The sequence below is a fragment of the Monomorium pharaonis genome, chromosome 6, assembly GCF_013373865.1.
Source record: "Monomorium pharaonis isolate MP-MQ-018 chromosome 6, ASM1337386v2, whole genome shotgun sequence".
In the NCBI taxonomy this organism is placed as follows: Eukaryota; Metazoa; Arthropoda; class Insecta; order Hymenoptera; family Formicidae; genus Monomorium; species Monomorium pharaonis.
Genome location: NC_050472.1, coordinates 18,131,905 through 18,152,679, shown reverse-complemented (window position 1 = coordinate 18,152,679; position 20,775 = coordinate 18,131,905). Strand labels below are relative to the sequence as shown.

The following is a 20,775-nucleotide window of genomic DNA, read 5'->3' as shown; positions in this document are numbered from 1 at the left end:
CTGGGAATCATTACAAACATGGGCTGTCTACAATTTGAGCAATATTTTCCATCCAGCCTACCGAACGCATTAGTAATATGTTTACTAAAAGCATGCATTATTCCGAAATCAGTGTCCGCTATTCGCATAATGCATTCGGCACATATTGAATATGTACCACCCGTGGTGTAATAAAAGTATATACCGCAATGTTTCGATCTTGCGGTTATGGCACGCACTTCCGCAGGTGTCAAATGTTTCTCAACGACATCGATATAATCCTCGCTGTCCTCGCTGCAATCATCACTAATGTAGTTACTATCTTCCGATGCTACGCTCTCTTCATCCATTATATCCTCAAAATTAATGTCATTCACAACGTCTATTATCTGGGCATCGTCCATTTGTTGTATATTGTCCACAACATTAAAGTTTTCCGGATGATTATCCGCAATGTTTATCACATTATTTGCACCATCCACAATATCTATCACTTCGTTTTCATCGTCTGCAATGTCTATCATTTCGACATCATCATCGTCCGCAATGTCTATCACTTCGACATCATCGTCCGCAATGTCTATCACTTCGACATCTATGATGTCTACAAGTTCCACCATCACTTTATTTGAAGTCATTTTTTCACACTGATTCGCTCACATGAACTTCTCACATCTTGAACTTCAAGTCGACTGTGCGATCGTGCATTTTCTGACCATTTATATACTTCCTATAACCCTTTGTCTTCCTTTGTCTCAACTAGAACATAGGCATCGCCATTTTTGTTTATATATATAATTTCAAAGAAAAGCTCCTAATTCTGCGAACAGTTGGATATCGGTGCTAAACCGCGAATCGCATTCCTCGTAGCGATTGAGGTGTCGGTGCGACAAACGTCTTTTATTTCTCCATCCTATACCACTTCTCAAGTTTTCACATTATTTTGCCTTCGATGAATTTCAAGAGTATCTTCTCCCATGACTACGCGTCTCATAAGTTAGCAGCCGACAAAAAATTATAACATTGTTGTTTACAAATTTTAGTCGTTTGAACAATACATTTCGTCTATCGCTGATAGCGGAGAATTTCAAAGATCTTTTTTCCAACGACGCCAATCGAAGCATTCGTCATTTTTGTTTTTAACTATACAATTTCACAGCGAGCCGCTGTTTTTACAAGCAACTATCAGGTATCGGTATTAAACCACGAATCGCATTTCTTCCACGAAATTTTAACCGTTGTGGCGACATATTTTGTCTATCACTGATAGCAAAGAGTGTGATTATTTCCATGACTTCCCCTCCCTACGTCTTCCCTTATTAATATCATGAGCTTGATGTAAGTAAAAACGTGCAAAAAATATATATGTGTTGAGTGAGAGTGAGAGCGCGCGCGAGAACGCTAGACCGCATCCTTTATTTATAAATCGTATCGATCGAAGCGTTGGCGCTATCTTATCCAACGTCTAAATAATAACTTCCGGGTGATGAAAAATTCCGCTACGTACGCATCATCTCGCACATAAGAAAGGCGTACTTATTCATTGTCAGTCAGTCAGTCTCGAGTCGTCCACCCGTCGGGACGGATGTTTCCGCGTTGGGGTGGGCATTTCCGCGTCGGGACGGGCGTTTCCGCAAATTCAGTTTTTTACGCTTGAGAAAATTATACATGCGATCGGTCGCATGATGGGCAACTGCATTTCGCCTTCGGAGTCCGAATCATTCATGTCGTAACTGTTTTCCCCCCAATCGATATATTGTTATATTTGTAAAAAACTGGTAAATATCGAGGTCTTGCGTTAGATCTTGAAAAAATTTTTTCAAAAAATATAACAATATATCGATTGCGGGAAAACAGTTACGACATGAATGATTCTGATTCCGAAGACGAGGTACTTTTATTCATCACATGGCCCATCGCCTTATCAACTGTGTTAGTGAAAGTGGCAAGTCGCCTGGTGGATGGGCACGCTTCGCATCACCAACGAAAAATACATTCGCGTCACTGCCATATAATCGGCAATGGCATGTTACGCTATTGATGCAAATATATTTTTCTTTGGTGATTCGAGGTGTTCTTATGCATCGATCGACTTGCCCACCATATCATCGTAATTAAATTCATTTGTGTGGTGATTTCAAAAAACGGGAAAAGGGAGGGGAAGATTTTTGGACTCTGATTAATACTAGAAAAAAATTTAAAAATCTATTATTGCTTAGAGTCCATTAGCTCTTTTTGCTCCCAGTTCAACACACAAGTGACATATGGATTACGCGCGTGAAAAGTATCTTCCAACGCGACGAAAGTCGCAACGTAAGTCTAAAAACTTTGTCACTAATAAAAAATATAATTTTTATTAAAAGAAGAAAGGGAAAATCTTTTGGAATCGGTGCATCGTTGGAAAAATTAAAAAATCTAATGATGGGTTGATTCCAAAAGATCTCTTCATTCCCAGTACAACATAGTATATGACATATAATTTTTATTAAAAGGTTGATTCCAAAAGAAAACACAAAATTTTTGTGTGACGTTCCTAATATCTTGGGGGGAGGGGATATTGGTTCTAAAACTCCTGAGCTCCGAGGGGAGTGTGGGGGTGCGGGAGTCTCTTGCTGTTAAAGGAGGAGGGGGGCGTCACGTTGGTGGTGAGAAAATGACGCCTCCCCCTCCCCTTTACCAGCAAGAAATCCCCCGCACCACCCTCGGAGCTCAGGAGTTAGAACCGGTCTAGTTTTCCTACTAAATAATTCACAGTAATGTGTATGATCGATCAAGATCGTATAGAATTTATTCTTTTCCTTTGTTCATATCCAAATAATTATAATATATTATATAATAGTTGTCAATTTTGCTAGCTCAAGCTGTTAATGGTTATTTCGTCAAAATTTGAATATTTTAGACGGTGTGTAATTAATCATATCTTAATAGTTTCGTTGTTAAATTTAAGTTAGGTATGATTAATTACTATCTTTTAATTGAAAGATTTTAAGCTCTACAAAATTCAGAATTATTTCTTTATTCGCGCGGATAACTTGATCGATCACAGAAATATAAGTTCTTGACACACACACACACACACACACACGCGCGCGCGCGCGCGCGCGCACATATATACGATCACATACGAGATTCAAGCAATAAACGTGCAAGACAATATAAAGTCACGTACAGTTTCGAAATAATAATAATAATAATAATAATAATAATAATAACAATAATAATAATAATAATAATAATAATAATAATGATGTCTTTTTATTTAAATGAGACTGCTGGTACTTACGGATGACTCCGGGTCCGCAAGGGCCACAATCTAGAATATCTTATTTTTCTTTTCCTTCCTTCCGGATTCTAATTGAGATCACTGAGACTTCGCTGATTTACACTAATCACTGATATTTCGGCCTTATCACTAAGATTTTCCTTTCAGAGTGTCGCGATTACTCACAAGGGAACCTCGCGAACTCGAAAATTCTGATTTTAATGAAACTTGGCATAAATGTAGAGGGGGTAAATACATGAATGTAGAAATTTATCGTAGCTGCCCATAAACGGTTTAAAGGGGTGAAACCACCCTTCAAAGATTGAGACATTTCGTTTTCTCGATATATCTCGTAAACTAAACAAAATATTAAAAAATGTTTTATACAAAAGTTTTACAATAAAAGTACTTCTATCTAACTACAGTAATTAAATTAAAAAAAAATTTTTTTTAAACAATTGTTTTTTAATTTTTGAAAAAAAAAATTTTTTTTTTAATTTTATTAATGTAGTTAGATAGAGATATTGTTACCATAAAACTTTTGTATAAAACATTTTTTGATATCTCCAATACTTTTCGAGATATATCGGAAAAAGCAAAAATCTGCTCTACGCTATGCACTGAAAAAAGCATGAGAGAATGCAATAGCACCGCGACGGAGAGCGTTAAAAATATTTTAAAGAAATTTTTTATTAAAGTTTATTTATGATATTGAATATAATATAAGATACTAAAAATATAATAAAATAAAGTAATATAAAATAATATTTTGTATAATATAATAATATATAATATAATATAATAATGTCGCACGTGAATGCATGCTGATGTGAGTGAGAGAAAGGGTAAATAATATTAATATAATATAGTAATATAATAATGTAATATAATATAAAATATTTATATCCAGACTTCTTGGTCCGGATCCATTAGCGGTGACATGCCAAAGAGTCGACGCATATCGATGACATCTGCCAATCCAAATCGGCCATATGATTTGTCAATTAAGGCATTATTTCGCTCTCTGTCGATCTTGCAAAAGTATCGCGTCCAAAATCTTTTTCTTATATTGATAAATCCATGTGGATGTTATAGAGATATATCCATGTCTAAATACAAAATTAACATATTTTAGTGTGGCATTATACATTGAACAACAATATACTTTGAATCAGGATAATGAAAATGCAAATTAAAAAATAATGCATTACTTATTAATTTTTTAATAAGTAATTATTTCTTTACTCATTAATTACACAGTCACACAAAAAAAAGTGGTTGGTCCGGCAAACTAGACTAGTCAATCCTTATGTATTTCGACCCGCTGAATCCGAATCTAAAGTCAGAATTGCAAAGTAAGCTCGTATTTTCTAACCTCAAAAAAAATTTTTTTTTAAATATTGGTCCGGTGGGCCAGACTAGTCAATTCTTATGTATTTTGACCCGCTGAATCCGAATCCAAGGTCAGAATTGCAAAGTTAGCTCGCATTTCCTAACCTTAAAAAAAATTTTTTTTTTAATGTTGGTCCGGCAAACCAGACTAGTTTATTCTTATGTATTTTGCCCCGCTGAATCCAAATCCAAGGTCAGAATTGCTGAATTGGCTTATTTTTTCCTAACCTCAAAAAAAATTTTTTAATGTTGGTCCGGCGGACCAGACTAGTCTATCCTTATGTATTTTGACCCGCTGAATCCAAATCCAAAGTCAGAATTGCTGAATTAGCTCATTTTTTCCTAACTTAAAAAAAAATTTTTTTTAGGTTAGTAAATGCGATCTAACTTTGCAATTCTGACCTTGGATTCGGATTCAGCGGGTTAAAATACATAAGGATTGATTAGTCTGGCCCACCGGACCAATATTTAAAAAAAATTTTTTTTTAGGTTAGAAAATGCGAGCTAACTTTGCAATTCTGATCTTAGATTCGGATTCAGCGGATCGAAATACATAAGAATTGACTAGTCTAGTCCGCCGGACCAACCACTTTTTTTTGTGTGCCTGTGTAATTAAAAAAGAATTTTTTTTGTGGTTAGAAAATGCGAGCTAACTTTGCAATTCTGACCTTAGATTCGGATTCAGCGGGTCGAAATACATAAGGATTGACTAGTCTAGTCCGCCGGACCAACCACTTTTTTTTTTGTGTGCCTGTGTTATTAAAACAATAATACGTAATGAAAAAAATCGCATTACTTATTTCAAAAGTAATGCATAATGAAAAATATCGCATTACTTAATTCCAGTGTTGTAATAGATCATTAAATAAATAATCTAGATCAGATCAAGATCTTTATCAAAATATTAAATCTAGATCAGATCACAGATCATTTTCATACATTTGATCTAGATCATAGATTACATTAATTTTGATCTAAATCGAAGATCGTTTCTTTTTTTTACTTGACAATTTGGTAGGAGTAGGAATCGAAGTTTTTTAAGCTTCTTTAATAGGCTTTTAGGAATGTCCCAGAAATCTTCTTTAATGGATCTGGACCAAGAAGTCTGGATATAAATATTTTATATTATATTATATTATTATATTACTATATTATATTAATATTATTTACTCTTTCTCTCTCACTCACATCAGTATGCATGCACGTGCGACATTATTATATTATATTATTACATATTATTATATTATACAAAATATTATTATTTTATATTACTTTATTTTATTATATTTTTAGTATCTTATATTATATTCAATATCATAAATAAACCTTAATACAAAATTTCTTTAAAATATTTTTTAACGCTCTCCGTTGCGGTGCTATCGCATTCTCTTATGCTTTTTTCAGTGCATAGTGTAGAGCAGATTTTTGCTTTTTTTGATATATCTCGAAAATTATTGGAGATATCAAAAAATGTTTTATACAAAAGTTTTATGGTAACAATATCTCTATCTAACTACATTAATAAAATTAAAAAAAAAATTTTTTTTTTCAAAAATTAAAAAACAATTGTTTAAAAAAAATTTTTTTTTTAATTTAATTACTGTAGTTAGATAAAAGTACTTTTATTGTAAAACTTTTTTATAAGACATTTTTTAATATTTTGTTTAGTTTACGAGATATATCGAGAAAACGAAAAATGTCTCAATTTTTGAAGGGTGGTTTCACCCCTTTAATATTTAATTCTCTCGAATCTTATTAATGGAAAACTTTTGTTTCGATATGATTTTGGGGTTGACCACGTTTCAAATTGGCGCAAATGATTTTCTTAAATAGTTACTGTTTCTCAAGCTTCAAGAGTGATGGTACCGATGCATGTTATTAATTATAATGTTTCGGTTGATTAAAATTATTGTTAATTAATGTTCACAATTATATGCGCTTTGACAATTTTATACGCTTTGTCGAATATTTTGCAAAAGCCTCAAAATTGTTCTTAACTTGTAGTAGAGTTTCGATATTAATATAAGATTCGAAGGATAATATAATAAAAATGATTGTTATTTAATTAATTATATCTGTGATAATTGTATTCATAGGCCATGGAGCTAGCTAATCAAGATTAATTTTGTGAGACCTTTTATGTCAGAAAGGGTCTAGAATAATTGTAAAGTTTTTATAAAGTTTTAATGTTTCATAGTTAGATCGATTATAACAATGACTTATATTGTTTAAGGCTTATGCAATACTTTTTAAAGCTTAATGAAATAATTAGTTAATTAATAAAATGTAATTCTTAATTAATAAAACATAATTTTTATTTGCGCAGGGTCGGCGCAGTAATTTTGTTATTAATTTTATTAGTCGTGCCTTTAATTTTATAAGTTCTAATTATTCATTAGCAATAAACAATTAAATAATTAATAGTTAGGTTCACGAAAGTTTGATATAATAAATTTTGAAGTAGTTATTTTAATTTGGCATGGTAAGATTAGTAAAATTAATTTATTTAATAACGATTTTTCATTTGTTAAATAATATTTTGCTTATGTATTCTCGAGTAAAACCCTTAAATGATTATATCTCGTGAACCAGATATCGGAGGAAGGGCGGAACAATACCAGTACCATCAGGAAGGCTTATATTTTCGTTTTTTGGAGGGTAGTTTTCCAATTTTGGATTGCTTATAACTCGAGAACAGTTTGAGATATCGGATTCTAGTTTGTGTCAAAAAATTTTGTTTTCAAGAGCGCTTTTAATGGCTATTTTGAAATTTTGAAAATCTCAAAGTTTAAATTTTGAGTTTCAAGGTTAAAATAAAATTTGTATATTTGGGTACTACGAGACGTACTGGCTCTGTTTATGGTGTTTCTATAATTTTAGGAATTTTGGTTCAGGAGATATCGAGGTTACAAAAAATTTTGGAGTGAGACTAAATATTTATAATTTTAGTTTTTCTTATAAACAATATTAATCTCGATATGACCATCGTAATTGTGGAAAGTAGTCATTTGGAATTTCAAGATAAGGATGAGTAGCAAAATTAAAAGGTGTCAGTAATGTAGGGCTGAATCGATTGTTAGTTAACCTTCAGTATGCTAGATGGCCTCCCGAGTATGATTCAGGAATAAATATCTGGGGTCTTAGGTCTGCCCAGGTTGCTATGCTGAGTCGGTTCAATACTACCCTAGTAGTCTGTACTTTGTCTCATAATTCAAATAGATCTTAATTCTTGTTCTATGAGTATCAGGGAAAACCATTAATAGAGGGTTAATAGAGGATAAATATAAGAAAAAATATTGAAAAAAAAGGGAGGGGTGGGAACGACGGCACAGTATAATCAGTAGCGACAGTAAGCGTCGGTATCTTTGATGTTGGGGTTTGCAAATCACGTGACGTATCGCCATATCATTAATTGGATAAAGCGCCAAATTTTAAAACAGGCACGTAAAATTTTACATATATATTAAATATGTATTGTATATATTCAAAGTAAAATCTAAATAAAAATGAACAATCGATGTATATAAAAATAAATACATTAAAAACTTATTATAAGTACTTTATTATATATACATAAATAATATAATAAATAACACAACACAATAATTAATGCAATTAATATTTTATTTTTATTTTAAAATAAAAATTATATACACAAGTAAAATTATACATATATATAATTACATTTATATTTTTGAACATATTGTTATTACGTTGCAAAATTTGTTACACATTTAACACATGTATAGTAACACAAATAGAGATGAAGATAATACATAAAGATCACATAAACTGAATTTCAGTTTAGTTTAGCTAAAAGCTGTAAAAAAAAATAAAAAATAATAAAACAAAAATAATTCTGACAGTAAAATTTGTAGTATTTAATAATAATAAATAACAAAATTAATATCTTTAAACTAACCAATTATATTTAATTAATAATAGACTAAAAAAATAAAATTAAAAAATGTTTAAAAAATTTAATTTTTTTAAAATTTTATAAAAACAAAACTTGAAAATATAATATATATTGCATATTTAACGTTATGTACTTATTGATAAGTTGGTTATTGTTGTTCAGGAACAAAAAAAAATAAATTACAAACTATTACAAACTTTTTGAAAAACATTAAAGATGTTGTAAAATTACTAAATTCGTATGACTTTTTTGAGATCTAAAACATCTATTAGCAAATTTTAATGTATAAATAATCGTACTCTGCTATATGTTACGTCCGGGGGACTTCACTCTTTATTGCCCGCTGACCTTTTTAGAGATAAATAAGCCAAACGAAACTCTGAGACTTATCTGCGGTCAAGGGTTGCGGAGGAGAAAATAAATAAATATCTCTGCACTGCGAGGGTGTCTGGTTCCCATAATCAGGGACCCAAAGTCATTAAAATTCGGCGGGGGTCAGACCCCGGCGAGTGTAAAAGTTAAATATTTAGCCTTAACGAACTAAAAGCACTTCTAAAATTTCTTTTACGAGCGCAGATAAGCGCCAGAAGGAAACTAGATCTCTCAAAAAGGGAGCAAGGGCGCATTTGGTATCGAAGGTAATAATAATTTTTTTTCTTACGGACAGAGGGTTATCAAAAGAGGGCCTGACCACTTTAAAACGTCTAAAAGTCATAAAGTCTTCTCTCTTTCGAAACCAGATGGGCCTATAAACCGTAAGAAAATGCGCAGGCTAGAAAACATAAAATTCCTCCATTTTAGATAAAGAACATCCGAAAATCCTAACCCCCTCTTTCCTGCCAGAGCTTGAAATCTTTTCGGGCGGAGACAAGGAGGAACCGGCCAATAATTGGTCGCCTAAATTAACATCCTTTCCAAAAAGGACTATTACCCGTCAAGTAAGAAATCAAGTGATACCCCCACGCAATTCTAAAAGAAGTAATCCTACCAATAAAGTCCTTTGGGGACTCAGATTTTTTCAATGCTAAAGTATGTATCATCAATCGCATCACCTGTCGCGGTGCAGCATCTTATTCTTGGAAGCCTTTTAATAGAGAATATTATTTAATTCTCTCGAATCTTATTAATGGAAAACTTTTGTTTCGATATGATTTTGGGGTTGACCACGTTTCAAATTGGCGCAAATGATTTTCTTAAATAGTTACTGTTTTTCAAGCTTCAAGAGTGATGGTACCGATGCATGTTATTAATTATAATGTTTCGGTTGATTAAAATTATTGTTAATTAATGTTCACAATTATATGCGCTTTGACAATTTTATACGCTTTGTCGAATATTTTGCAAAAGCCTCAAAATTGTTCTTAACTTGTAGTAGAGTTTCGATATTAATATAAGATTCGAAGGATAATATAATAAAAATTCTCTCAATAATCTCATAAATAAATATTTTTCTGATATCGTTTCTTGCAAATTTGACCATAATTGAAGTAAGCTATTAATATTTAATTGCCACAATTTAAATGTTCTTACTTTATTAGTTATATCATTACCCGATTTACTATATATCCTTAATGTTGAAAAATATTCTTTCATATAAAGTAAAAATTCGATTTGATATTCATCACCCTTAAATGCTTGTTTATATTTTCTCGAATGATCTATTGTTATAGAATTGAAAATATCGAACAAATTATTTATGTTTTCGATAAATGTTGCAGTAGCTGATGCATCTTCTGGTAATAGATTTAAAGAAATAAAAGTTCTTAAAGCTGCAGAGACGGTTATGACTTAGAACTTGAGCTGCAAATTTAACCTTCATTCTTTCAAAATTTGTTGGATATGTAAATCAGTTAGTTTCGGTACTAATCGGTATCTTTGGTTTTATCTATATTATACAAATCTTTGACATAAGACTAAGAAATATGTTCTGATTTTATCTTAAGGGGATGCTGGAGATGGGTCTGTTTTACCAATTAAACGCGATTATTGTTTTTCTAAAAAATCTTTTTGTTGATTACACAGAATTAAAAATCCTTCTCCAGAATTAAAATATAGACACTAACGGAGTGCGCAGTACACAAGTTTATATGAAAAACGAAAAAAATTAAAAAATTACAGTTTTGTGATCGATTCCTGTAGTCGACTCGTGAAAATATTTACTACATATAAAAGTTTTAGACTTTGTACGTTCAAAACAAGCGTGCCTCGCACATTGCATTAAAAGAAAGAACAATTCTGTGCTTTTAGAAATGAGCCTAGACGCTTCAGTATAATGATTTCTTTTAATGAAAATCTTGTATGTATGTGTGAGTGCGGATTCGGAAAAAGTCGGTAAGTAGAGTAATATAAAAAAAAATTTTTGTTTTTCGATATAAAATCCAATTCACAGATTGATATTAATATGTGTACTTTAATTCTAGAAAAAAATTTCCAAATCTATAAAAGAAATATATACGAAATTTTATTAATGATGTGCACGAATGACTCTACATTATCGACCCCAATCAAGTTTGAGAAGCAGTCCAGCATCCCCTTAATATTATTTGTAATAAAATTATTACGAACTGCTTTTAGAATATTTGGTGGATCAAAAAAATAAAATATTTTATTATTGTCTACTTCAAAATATGGTTGTTCATTTGTAACACCTAGTTTTTCTGACATTTGCACAAAATTACTACCCATATCACTAATAACAGCAATTACTTTTAACTTAATTTTTTGCAATTTTACAATAGCTTGCAAAATAATTTCTTTGACATCATCAGCTTTAAATGTAGAATTAAGGAAGAAACAAGCAAGTGGCTGTTTCCAAGATTTATATATACCTCGCAACATAATAACAGCTGCATTACATGCTGGTAAAAAAGATTTGTCACGTCCATGATCTTCAAAACCAATAATTTCATCAAGATTAATGTTGTAAAAAAGATTTGCTTTTATAGCAGCTTCGTCAATGCATATGATACAAAATTTGTCAATATCATTAAAATTGTCTATTTTATTTTTTATTATGTTAAAAATATAATCATGTAATCCTGGTAAAATTTGTAGATTTTGTATTGTTCGTTGGAGTGTTCTTTGAGTAGGTAAGCAAAATTGACTGGTTAATAATTTATAGCTTTTCGGTCCAGAGAAATAGAGTTTTAAACAAAATTGTTTAAATTCCATTAAATATTTTTTACCTTTTGCAGATTGTCTGTGAAGGTCTGTTTGAGTCTTGACAAAATTAGTTACTTTTGGAGGAAGAAATTTATTACAATGCGAATACCACATTCGTTAAATGTAATTTCATTTTTTATTCCATTTTTATAACACTGTAATTTTCTTTGTAATCTTTTAATTTTTTTACGAAGATAAATGTTTTGACATCTTAATTTTTTTTTCTTGGACTACAATAAGATAATTTCAATTCTGTTTGCGTTAGTTTGTCCTCCATAACTTTATTTACAATTTCAATGTCTCTGCGTTTAATGTCTTACGTTTTATTTTTTACAAATATACATTCTGCAATAAAAATTTAATACAACAGAAATATGAAAAAAAAAAAAAATTTATTTCGATTACTTACCATTATCAATATTAATCATTTCATTTTCTATATGTGTTTCAGATATTCCACATGTACTTATTTCATTGACGTTTTCTTCTGTTTCTCTATATTTGTCATGTAAGGCTATTGTAACATTATCTACAAATTAAGTGTAGTAATCAAATTGTAGTAATCAAAAATATTTGATGTAAATTTTATGTTAAAAATTTACATCAAATATTTTTATTTATAATGAAACAACAAAATAGTTTAGATTAATGCATTAAAATAGTTTTAAACAATAACATTTATTATATAAAATTAATAAAATCAAAAATAAATTTAAAACAAATAATCAATTAAAATTATTTTTTTTATAATTTAATTTAATATTATTGTTTATTAAAAAAATTATTAAATAATAACTGAAATAAAAACTAATTTAAAAATAAGACTAAATAAAAATAAACTTATAAATATATTTATTTTCTAAATGTAAATTTATTAATATGTTAACTATGTAAATTATGTTAATTATAAATTATAACAAAATATTACACATATATAATATATTTAGATGTGTGTGTGTGTGTGTGTGTGTGTGTGTAAAATTGAATCAATAAAATAGAATATAAATTTTACCTTCTGATAAAGGTTCTGAGTTATCTAATACATTTATGGTTGGAATTGCGTGTGATTGAAGTCTATTTCTTAAATTGTTTAAAAACATTACATCAGTAAAATGTTCACTACAAATCCTGTAATTATTGCATAATTTTTCTATTCGTATGTTTATTTGTCTCTTACAAAATTTTAACCATAGCTCAGCTCTAAAAAAAAACATGTGCAATTATTTTTTTTAATAAAAGCAATAATGCTATGAGTCAAGTTTTTGTGTTAAGTGAAATCTTAGTAATTTCTCTCTTTATATAAACAATAATAATAATTAACTGCATGTCAGTAAATTAAATAATGTGTAAGAAACGTTCATTAAATTAATTTACAAGTTTCATATATATAATAATTCACACACACATATACATATATATATATTAATTTAATAAATAATAATAAAATATAATAAATGTTACCTTACTATGTCTTTTGGGAATCTAAAAAAGCTAATCCCTTTTGTACCTGTAATATTCTTACAATTATATACAGCACAAACGTATCCACCCATTTCAAAATTGAATTATATTTTTTCACTAAGAGAAAATACAGAGCCAAATTAACTTTTAATGATGTAAACACCGTCGACTTAGAGCCACTTAGAGCATGGACTGCGCCGACTCTCAATAAACACAACCAGCTGTCAACGAAGCTGCCATATTGTTGGTTGGATTTTTCGCGCATGCGGATTGGAACTTCTTTTCCTGATTTTTCGCTACTGTCGTACTGATTAAACTGTGACGACGGGACGTCACACCCTGTAGTAGGCCAGATAGTGGGGAGAGACAGAGCGCAGTAGAGTGTGAGATGGTGCACATATTGCGCCTTCGCTCAACCGGCTGATCTCTCGGCTATCATCGCAGAGCAGCGTACGACGTACGGGCGTACGGCCCGAGTCCCGAGCCCCAAGATTCTCGAAAAATTGCCTTGACACGCGTTGACGGCTGACGCTATGACGAATTGACGCGTTTGATGCTATGTATTTACATAATAATTTATATAATTTCATACATAATATTTATTATAATGTTTGCATTTATAATACCAAAAAAATTAATATGACATAAATAAAACTTTTCTAAAAAATATAAAAACTATAAAATTTTAAAAATGCAACGTTTAATACATATATTAATTAATAAATTATGTTAATGAATAATTATACAATTTTGAATTAATATAGTCTATTTTCACGTATTACATATATATTAAACGTAGCACTTTTTTATATTTGTGATCGACAGTTCTAACATTTTTCAAAAAAATTGGAACGTTTATGTCATATTACTTTTTTTTAGTATTATTAATGTTTTTATGTAAATATAAACATTACGTATGAAATTGTGTGTTATAATAATGTTATTAAAACAGATTGTTAATGCAAATAGATTGCTAAAATAAATTTTTTTATTTCTTGTATGTGTACATATTTCCTGGTTATTCTGAAATAAAAAATATATTTTAGCAATTTTTTTGTAATTTTTTTCTAAGAAATACCATCGGCATTAGCGTTACCCGATGTGCATCACGGAGATTTTGCACATCGTAGTCCATACAAAACGCGCTTGTAAAAAGTGCTTTTCGACCATGGAAACACAGTTTCGTATTTGAAACGCTACTTAACTATATTTTACTTTTTTATGTCAACGTTATATTTCACTACCAAAAATATAAAGTTATCCATCGATATCCAAGTAAAATATAAAAATTATAATATCTTAAGAATATCATTTGTCACTCGATGATATCTTACAGATATTTTATATATGTTTATATAATTGACAAATAAAGCCACACCTTTGTAACGTTGTTATGATTTGTATTATATGGGAAACACAGGAAACAGTATTTAGCTGTGTACAGGTGTATCGACTTGTGTAATAGTTGGAAAGTATGTTGGGTTGTATACTGTATTACACAGTATCATCTGTGTACATTGTTGAAAAGCACCCAGAGATGTTAACATACATAATTTTTGTCATTATATTCTTATTTTATGTTTAATAAACACAATAAAGGTAGAATGACAAAAATGCACGCTAACATCTTTCTAAGCGCGTTCTGAATATGGGCCATGTCTCCTATAGATACCCAAAGAGCACACAATACTTTTTTAACGTTTTTTAAATATTTATTTTTTATTATTTTTACATTATTAGCGTTTACTGTATAAATAATATTTATTTAATATTTATTAAACATTTGTTTTACATTAATTATTTATTTCAAATAATGAATTAGAAAAAATATTTATAAAACGTTTGTTTGACGTTTATTTAATATTTATAAATTTGTAGGAGGGGGGATGGATAAAAATTAAACGTGAGATGGAAGAGGAATGCGTAAGCAAGAACATAAGCGACATAAGCACATGCATAAGCAGAAGCACATAAAGATTTCGTATAAGCTGAGTCTTTATTTAAATTTGTTAACAAGTCGAGCGTTGGGAACAGACTAACTCTCGCTCCGCGTCTTCGCATCGTTCGTCTTTCGAACTCGGAATCGACCGTCCTTGGAGTCATTGTTTACTCCAAACTCTAAATTATTATTTATCTTAAATACATGAGCCTCCATCACGTACGGCCACCATGGCCTTAGTCATGCTTACTACAATTCGGCCAGCCTGACAACAGGCCGCCTCGGCCGTCCTAAACCTATTTTACAGTGAGTTATTCGTCATACTCTATATCGTTCCTTTCTTTATCACTTCCGCAATCATTCGTTACATTTCCTGTTTCATCCGGTCCTTCCGAATTCTCCTCTTCGCTTTCACCATTCTCCACACTTGAGACGCCAGAATTTACGCGCCTCCGCCACGGCTTCATGTTTGCCGCCTCCCACGTTCCTCGGTACGGTTTCTGCGAAATTTGACATCCTTCGACGTCCGCTACCACGTATCTGTCATTTTTCAATCGTCGTATCACTTTATAGGGTCCTCTGTACGCAGGCGCTAAAACGCCTGCCTCCGCATTCTTTACCATAATTAAGTCGCCTTCCTCGTAGATGGTCGCCCTTTTTCTTTTTCTGTTAACGTATCGTTCATTATAGGAGCGTAATTTCTCGATTTTCTCCGCTGCTTCGTTCCTTAGTCCTTGTAAATCGCGAGAGTTGTTGTTTCTCGCGAAATTTTGCTCCTCGACATAATCCTTTAGCGCGTCCTTCACCATCCCGCGTTGCCCAACGCCAAACAACAATCTGCTCGGTGTTTCACCCGTCGCTCGGTTTACAGTATTGTTTATCGCGTGTTCGATCTCTCCTAAGGCTTTGTGCCAGTCCTTTCCCTCATACAGCTTGCCTAATGCCGGTGCCAAGATTCTGTTGTACCTCTCCACTTGATCATTTGCCTGAGGGGACGCAGTGGCAATCTTAGCGTGCTTTATATTCTCTTCTTCTAAAAATTCGGCAAACTCTTTCGCGGTGAAAGCAGTACCCCTATCCGATACTAAGATTTTTGGTCTGCTGTAGGAATTAAAATATTCTCTCAAGCATCTGATTGTCTCACGCGCTGTGGTAGTTTTTATCGCATACAGCTTAACAAACTTAGTGAAGGCGTCTACAATCAAAAATACATATTTTTTTACTGCGCTCGCACGATCGACAGGTTCGAAATGATCCAAGTGAATCATCGCAAACGGTACGCTTTCCTTAGGAATTTCATGTAAGAATCCTTCAATTTTCCCCGACGGCCTGGAATATGCTATACATCGTGTACAATTTTCTATGTGCTCTCGCACCTTTCTTTTTAACTCCGGAAATCAATAACTTTCCATTATCAATGCGCACGTTTTGTTGACGCCGAAATGTCCGAAATCATTGTAATATTTATGGAGTAAATCGCGCTCCATCGCTTGTGGTACATAAAATAAAATATTATCACCCTTTTTGCGATATATTAATCCATTACGCATCTCAAACTGATTATCCTGCTCTTTCACTAAACGCTCCTTAAGCTTCGCAATGTGATCTTGCGTTTGACTAACCGACAATTCAAATTCAAACGTGTTAGGTTCAAGTAATAAAATCTCACTAACTCTACTTAGCGCGTCAACATGCAACATTCGTTTTCCGGGCCGATGCTCCGTTACATAATCATAATTTTGAAGTTCTAAAGCCCAGCGGGCGATACGCGGGTTAAGGTCTTTCTTATTTAGCGTCATGATAAGCGCGTTGCAGTCTGTAACGATTTTAAACCGAATCCCCTATAAATAAATCCTAAATCTTTTAAGTGCGTATATAATTGCCAAAGTTTCCAGTTCGTAACTGTGGTAACGCGTCTCTACGTCCGACGTTTTTTTTGAAAAGTAAAATATCGGATGGAATTTTTTGTCGGCTTTTCTTTGCATAAGAACTGCACCGAATCCATGAGAGCTCGCATCGCAATGGAGTTCCGTCTCATCGTTCGGGCTGTAAATGGATAAAATCGGAGCCGAGATCAATTTTTTCTTTAACGCATCGAATGCATCTAATTGTTCTGGCCCGAGCTTAAATGGCGCGTTCTTTTTCAATATATCGTACAAGGGACCCGCAACTAGTGAAAAACCTTTAATAAATTTTCTAAAATAAGAGCATAGACCCAAAAAACTCTGGACGTCCCTGACCGTCCTCGGTGTCGGAAATTCTTTTATCGCCGAAATTCCCGCTTCGTTCGGGCGCACACCTTCCGCTGTTACGATATAGCCTAAGAATTCTATTTCTTCGTACGCAAACTTACATTTACTTAACCGCAATTGAAGCAAATTCTCGGATAATAAACGAAATACCATCTTAAGCACATTTAAATGTCTTTCGATCGTATCCGTAGCAACGAGAAAATCATCCATGTACGCTATCACATCCCCCGCTTCGATTAACTCTCGTAATATTTCATTTACGTATCTTTGAAATCGCGCTGGCGCGTTTTTTAGCCCGAATGGCATTCTCAAATATTCATATTGCCCAAAAGGCGTGATAAAAGCGGTGTATTTTATGCTTTCCTCGTTCATATATACGTGATGAAAGCCATCCTTTAAGTCAAGAGATATAAAATAACGCTTGCCCTGCAACGCATCTATCTGCTCCTCGATAATAGGCAATGGATAATTATCCCGCGCCGTAATTTTGTTCAATGTACGATAGTCTATACACATCCGCAATCCGCCGTTTTTCTTTCGTACTAACACTACTCTTGACGCGTACTCCGAATCTCCCGTATTATCTCTCGTTTGACCAAATCGTCGACTATTTCCTTAAGCTTCGTTTTCTCACTAATCGACATTCTCGCCGGCGCATAATAAAATGGTTCCTTCTCCTTAACACGTAATTTTAATTCGGCCTTGAGCTTAGGCATTCGCGATCTTTCGGCTTCTACGTAGAACGTGCGGAATTTCTCTTTAACTTCGTCTCGGATCGCGTTCGGCAGACCAGGATTTATTTCTAAATTATCTAGGGTGTCCTCATCAAAAATACTCGTCTCAATATTTAGTATTTCATTCTCGGCGTCTCTACAATTACTTTCCGAAACCGGTTTTTCGAAATTAAATCCTAGCCCCCCTAAGGCGTCTCTCCCCAACAGAAGGTTGCATCGCATTGTACGCTCCGGGACAACTCTCAAAATCGCATCTTCTAGTTCGTTACTTTCTACCGAAATCTTCGCGGTAACCGTTCCTAATACCGACAGAACCGATCCATTCAAGCCCTCATAATTACAGTTTGTTATCTCTCTAATCGATCCCGGCGGAATAAATTTCGCTTTAATTAGACTTATTGGGCTCGCGGTATCGAGCTGCGAATTAATTACAATTTTACACTTAACATCGCCTAACAGTATCTCTGTACGTCTTACAAATTCGTTGTTCCCGCTTCGTTGCTCTTCAGCGTTTGCGATTTGCGTGTCCAAAGTCTGCTCTCCTCCGCCGCTCGTCGTCTCCTTCTTCTTCCGCGGGCAATCTCGTATACGATGTTCCGTTGATCCGCATTCGTAACACGAGCCTCTCTCACGCCTAGGCTTATCGCAGTTCCTCGCAATGTGCCCGAATCTGCTACAGTTATAGCATTTGTCTTTCCGCCGCTGTCCGTTTTCTCCCGGCGTTGTTTTGGCCCGTTGTTTGCCGTCCGTCGCTCCAGTGATGGCCCTACTTCCTTCGCGCCCCAGCCGATTCTTAAATTCTTGTTTCAGCGTCACTTTATCGAACGCTTGCAACAGCTGCTCTTTCCTCTGGAAGCATTGTATACGGGCTTGATTGCGTAACGGCGCTTCCGGTATGCCATCGATCACATAATCAATCATCTCTTCTTCTTCGATGGGCACTAAATTTGCTAATAAAACCTTGTCGTTGAAATATTCACTAAACGTTTCGTCGGCCTTCCAAACTCTTCGTTCAAATTTCTTTCGCCAGTCAACTCTCGTCGGACGATGGTCATAAAGAGTTTTCATGCGCTCCACTAGCTCGTCCACCGGTATTTCCAAATGCTCCGGTCGCGAATGGAACCACTCTAAGGCTTTCTGCTTAAATTTCATTCCCACAAGGATACGTGCCAAATGGTCATCTAGCTGGTATGTTGTCCGCACTAGTTGGAACTGCTGTTGTCATTTCCAGAACGCACCGTCCGCTCCCGAAAATTCGCTCAATAGCTCACTAAGAGCATTAATAGAGGGTCTCGCCGTTTGAAACGAATTCACGCCCGGTCCACGTGCTCCGGTCGGCGATCTCTCCCGCCGTAACCGATCAACTTCTTCTCGTAAGCGATCTATCTCCTGATCACGTAAGCGCAACGCTACTCCAGCTCCCGTCTCCCACGCCGCAACGCCCGGTCGTAACAGGGGCCGATTCCCGCTCGTCGGCCGAATCTCATCTGCACCGACTTCTTCCTCCGGGTGTTCATCCTCGAGTCCGTCCCCACGATCCTCTCCTGCCACGAGTTCCTTCCATGATCCGTCCGGAACATTTTCCCAGAGCCTTTTCTCAATCTCGGCTTTGGTAAGTTTGCCTCCTCGCGGCAAACTTAATTGCTTGAGCGCCTCCTTCAACTGTGCTACTGTGAATTTCTCACCTTCCATCATCTTGATACCACTCACACGGCAATTTGTGCTCTCGTCCAATCCACCGATCACACCACGAGTCACGCTTAAGTCCGTTCTTTTGTGGCCTCTATTTTCGCGTTTTCCACCGATTTACTTAATACAGGCATCTGAGCTCAATCCCACTTCTGATAAATGTAGGAGGGGGGATGGATAAAAATTAAACGTGAGATGGAAGAGGAATGCGTAAGCAAGAACATAAGCGACATAAGCACATGCATAAGCAGAAGCACATAACGATTTCGTATAAGCTGAGTCTTTATTTAAATGTGTTAACAAGTCGAGCGCTGGGAACAGACTAACTCTCGCTCCGCGTCTTCGCATCGTTCGTCTTTCGAACTCGGAATCGACCGTCCTTGGAGTCATTGTTTACTCCAAACTCTAAATTATTATTTATCTTAAATACATAAGCCTCTATCATGTACGGCCACCATTGCCTTAGTCATGCTTACTACAAATTATTAATTTTTTATTAAAAATAATAATTTAAGAAAATTATTTAAGTAATATTTATTTAATATTTATGTAATTTTTTTACATTAAATTTACATTAATATTTATGTAATTTTATTTTACATTAAAAAATCGTTTAAAATAATATTTTTTAAAATATTGATTTAATAGTGATTTAGAATTTATGTTACAATAATTAATTATTTAAAATAATAATTTAGGACAAATATTTATATAATATTTAATTGATGTTTTTATAATATTAACTTTTATTAATATTAACTTAACATTTTAATAAATTGTTTAAAATAATATTTACGTAACATTTATTTAATGTTTATGTAGTAATTATTTAACATTTAAAAAGTTTAAAATATTTTTTTTAATATTTGACTCCTGGTTAGGAAGCGTTACTATAATTATGGAGCATAAATCAAGTGTAAAGGAACAGTGAATCCATATAATGAGAGTGTTAAAAGCGTATAAGTGAAACTTCTAAGAGACACAAA

The 20,775-nt window shown here is 33.3% G+C and overlaps 1 long non-coding RNA gene across 1 annotated transcript; it reads right to left on the bottom strand.

Moving 5' to 3' along the window:
- Positions 1–11,895: 11,895 nt before the first annotated feature.
- Positions 11,896–12,394, bottom strand: LOC118646132. The gene is made up of 2 exons (XR_004963715.1): positions 12,124–12,394; positions 11,896–12,059 (listed from the first exon to the last, which is right to left on the bottom strand). It is a non-coding gene; the product is annotated as an uncharacterized LOC118646132 (long non-coding RNA).
- Between the last annotated feature and the right edge of the window lie 8,381 nt (positions 12,395–20,775).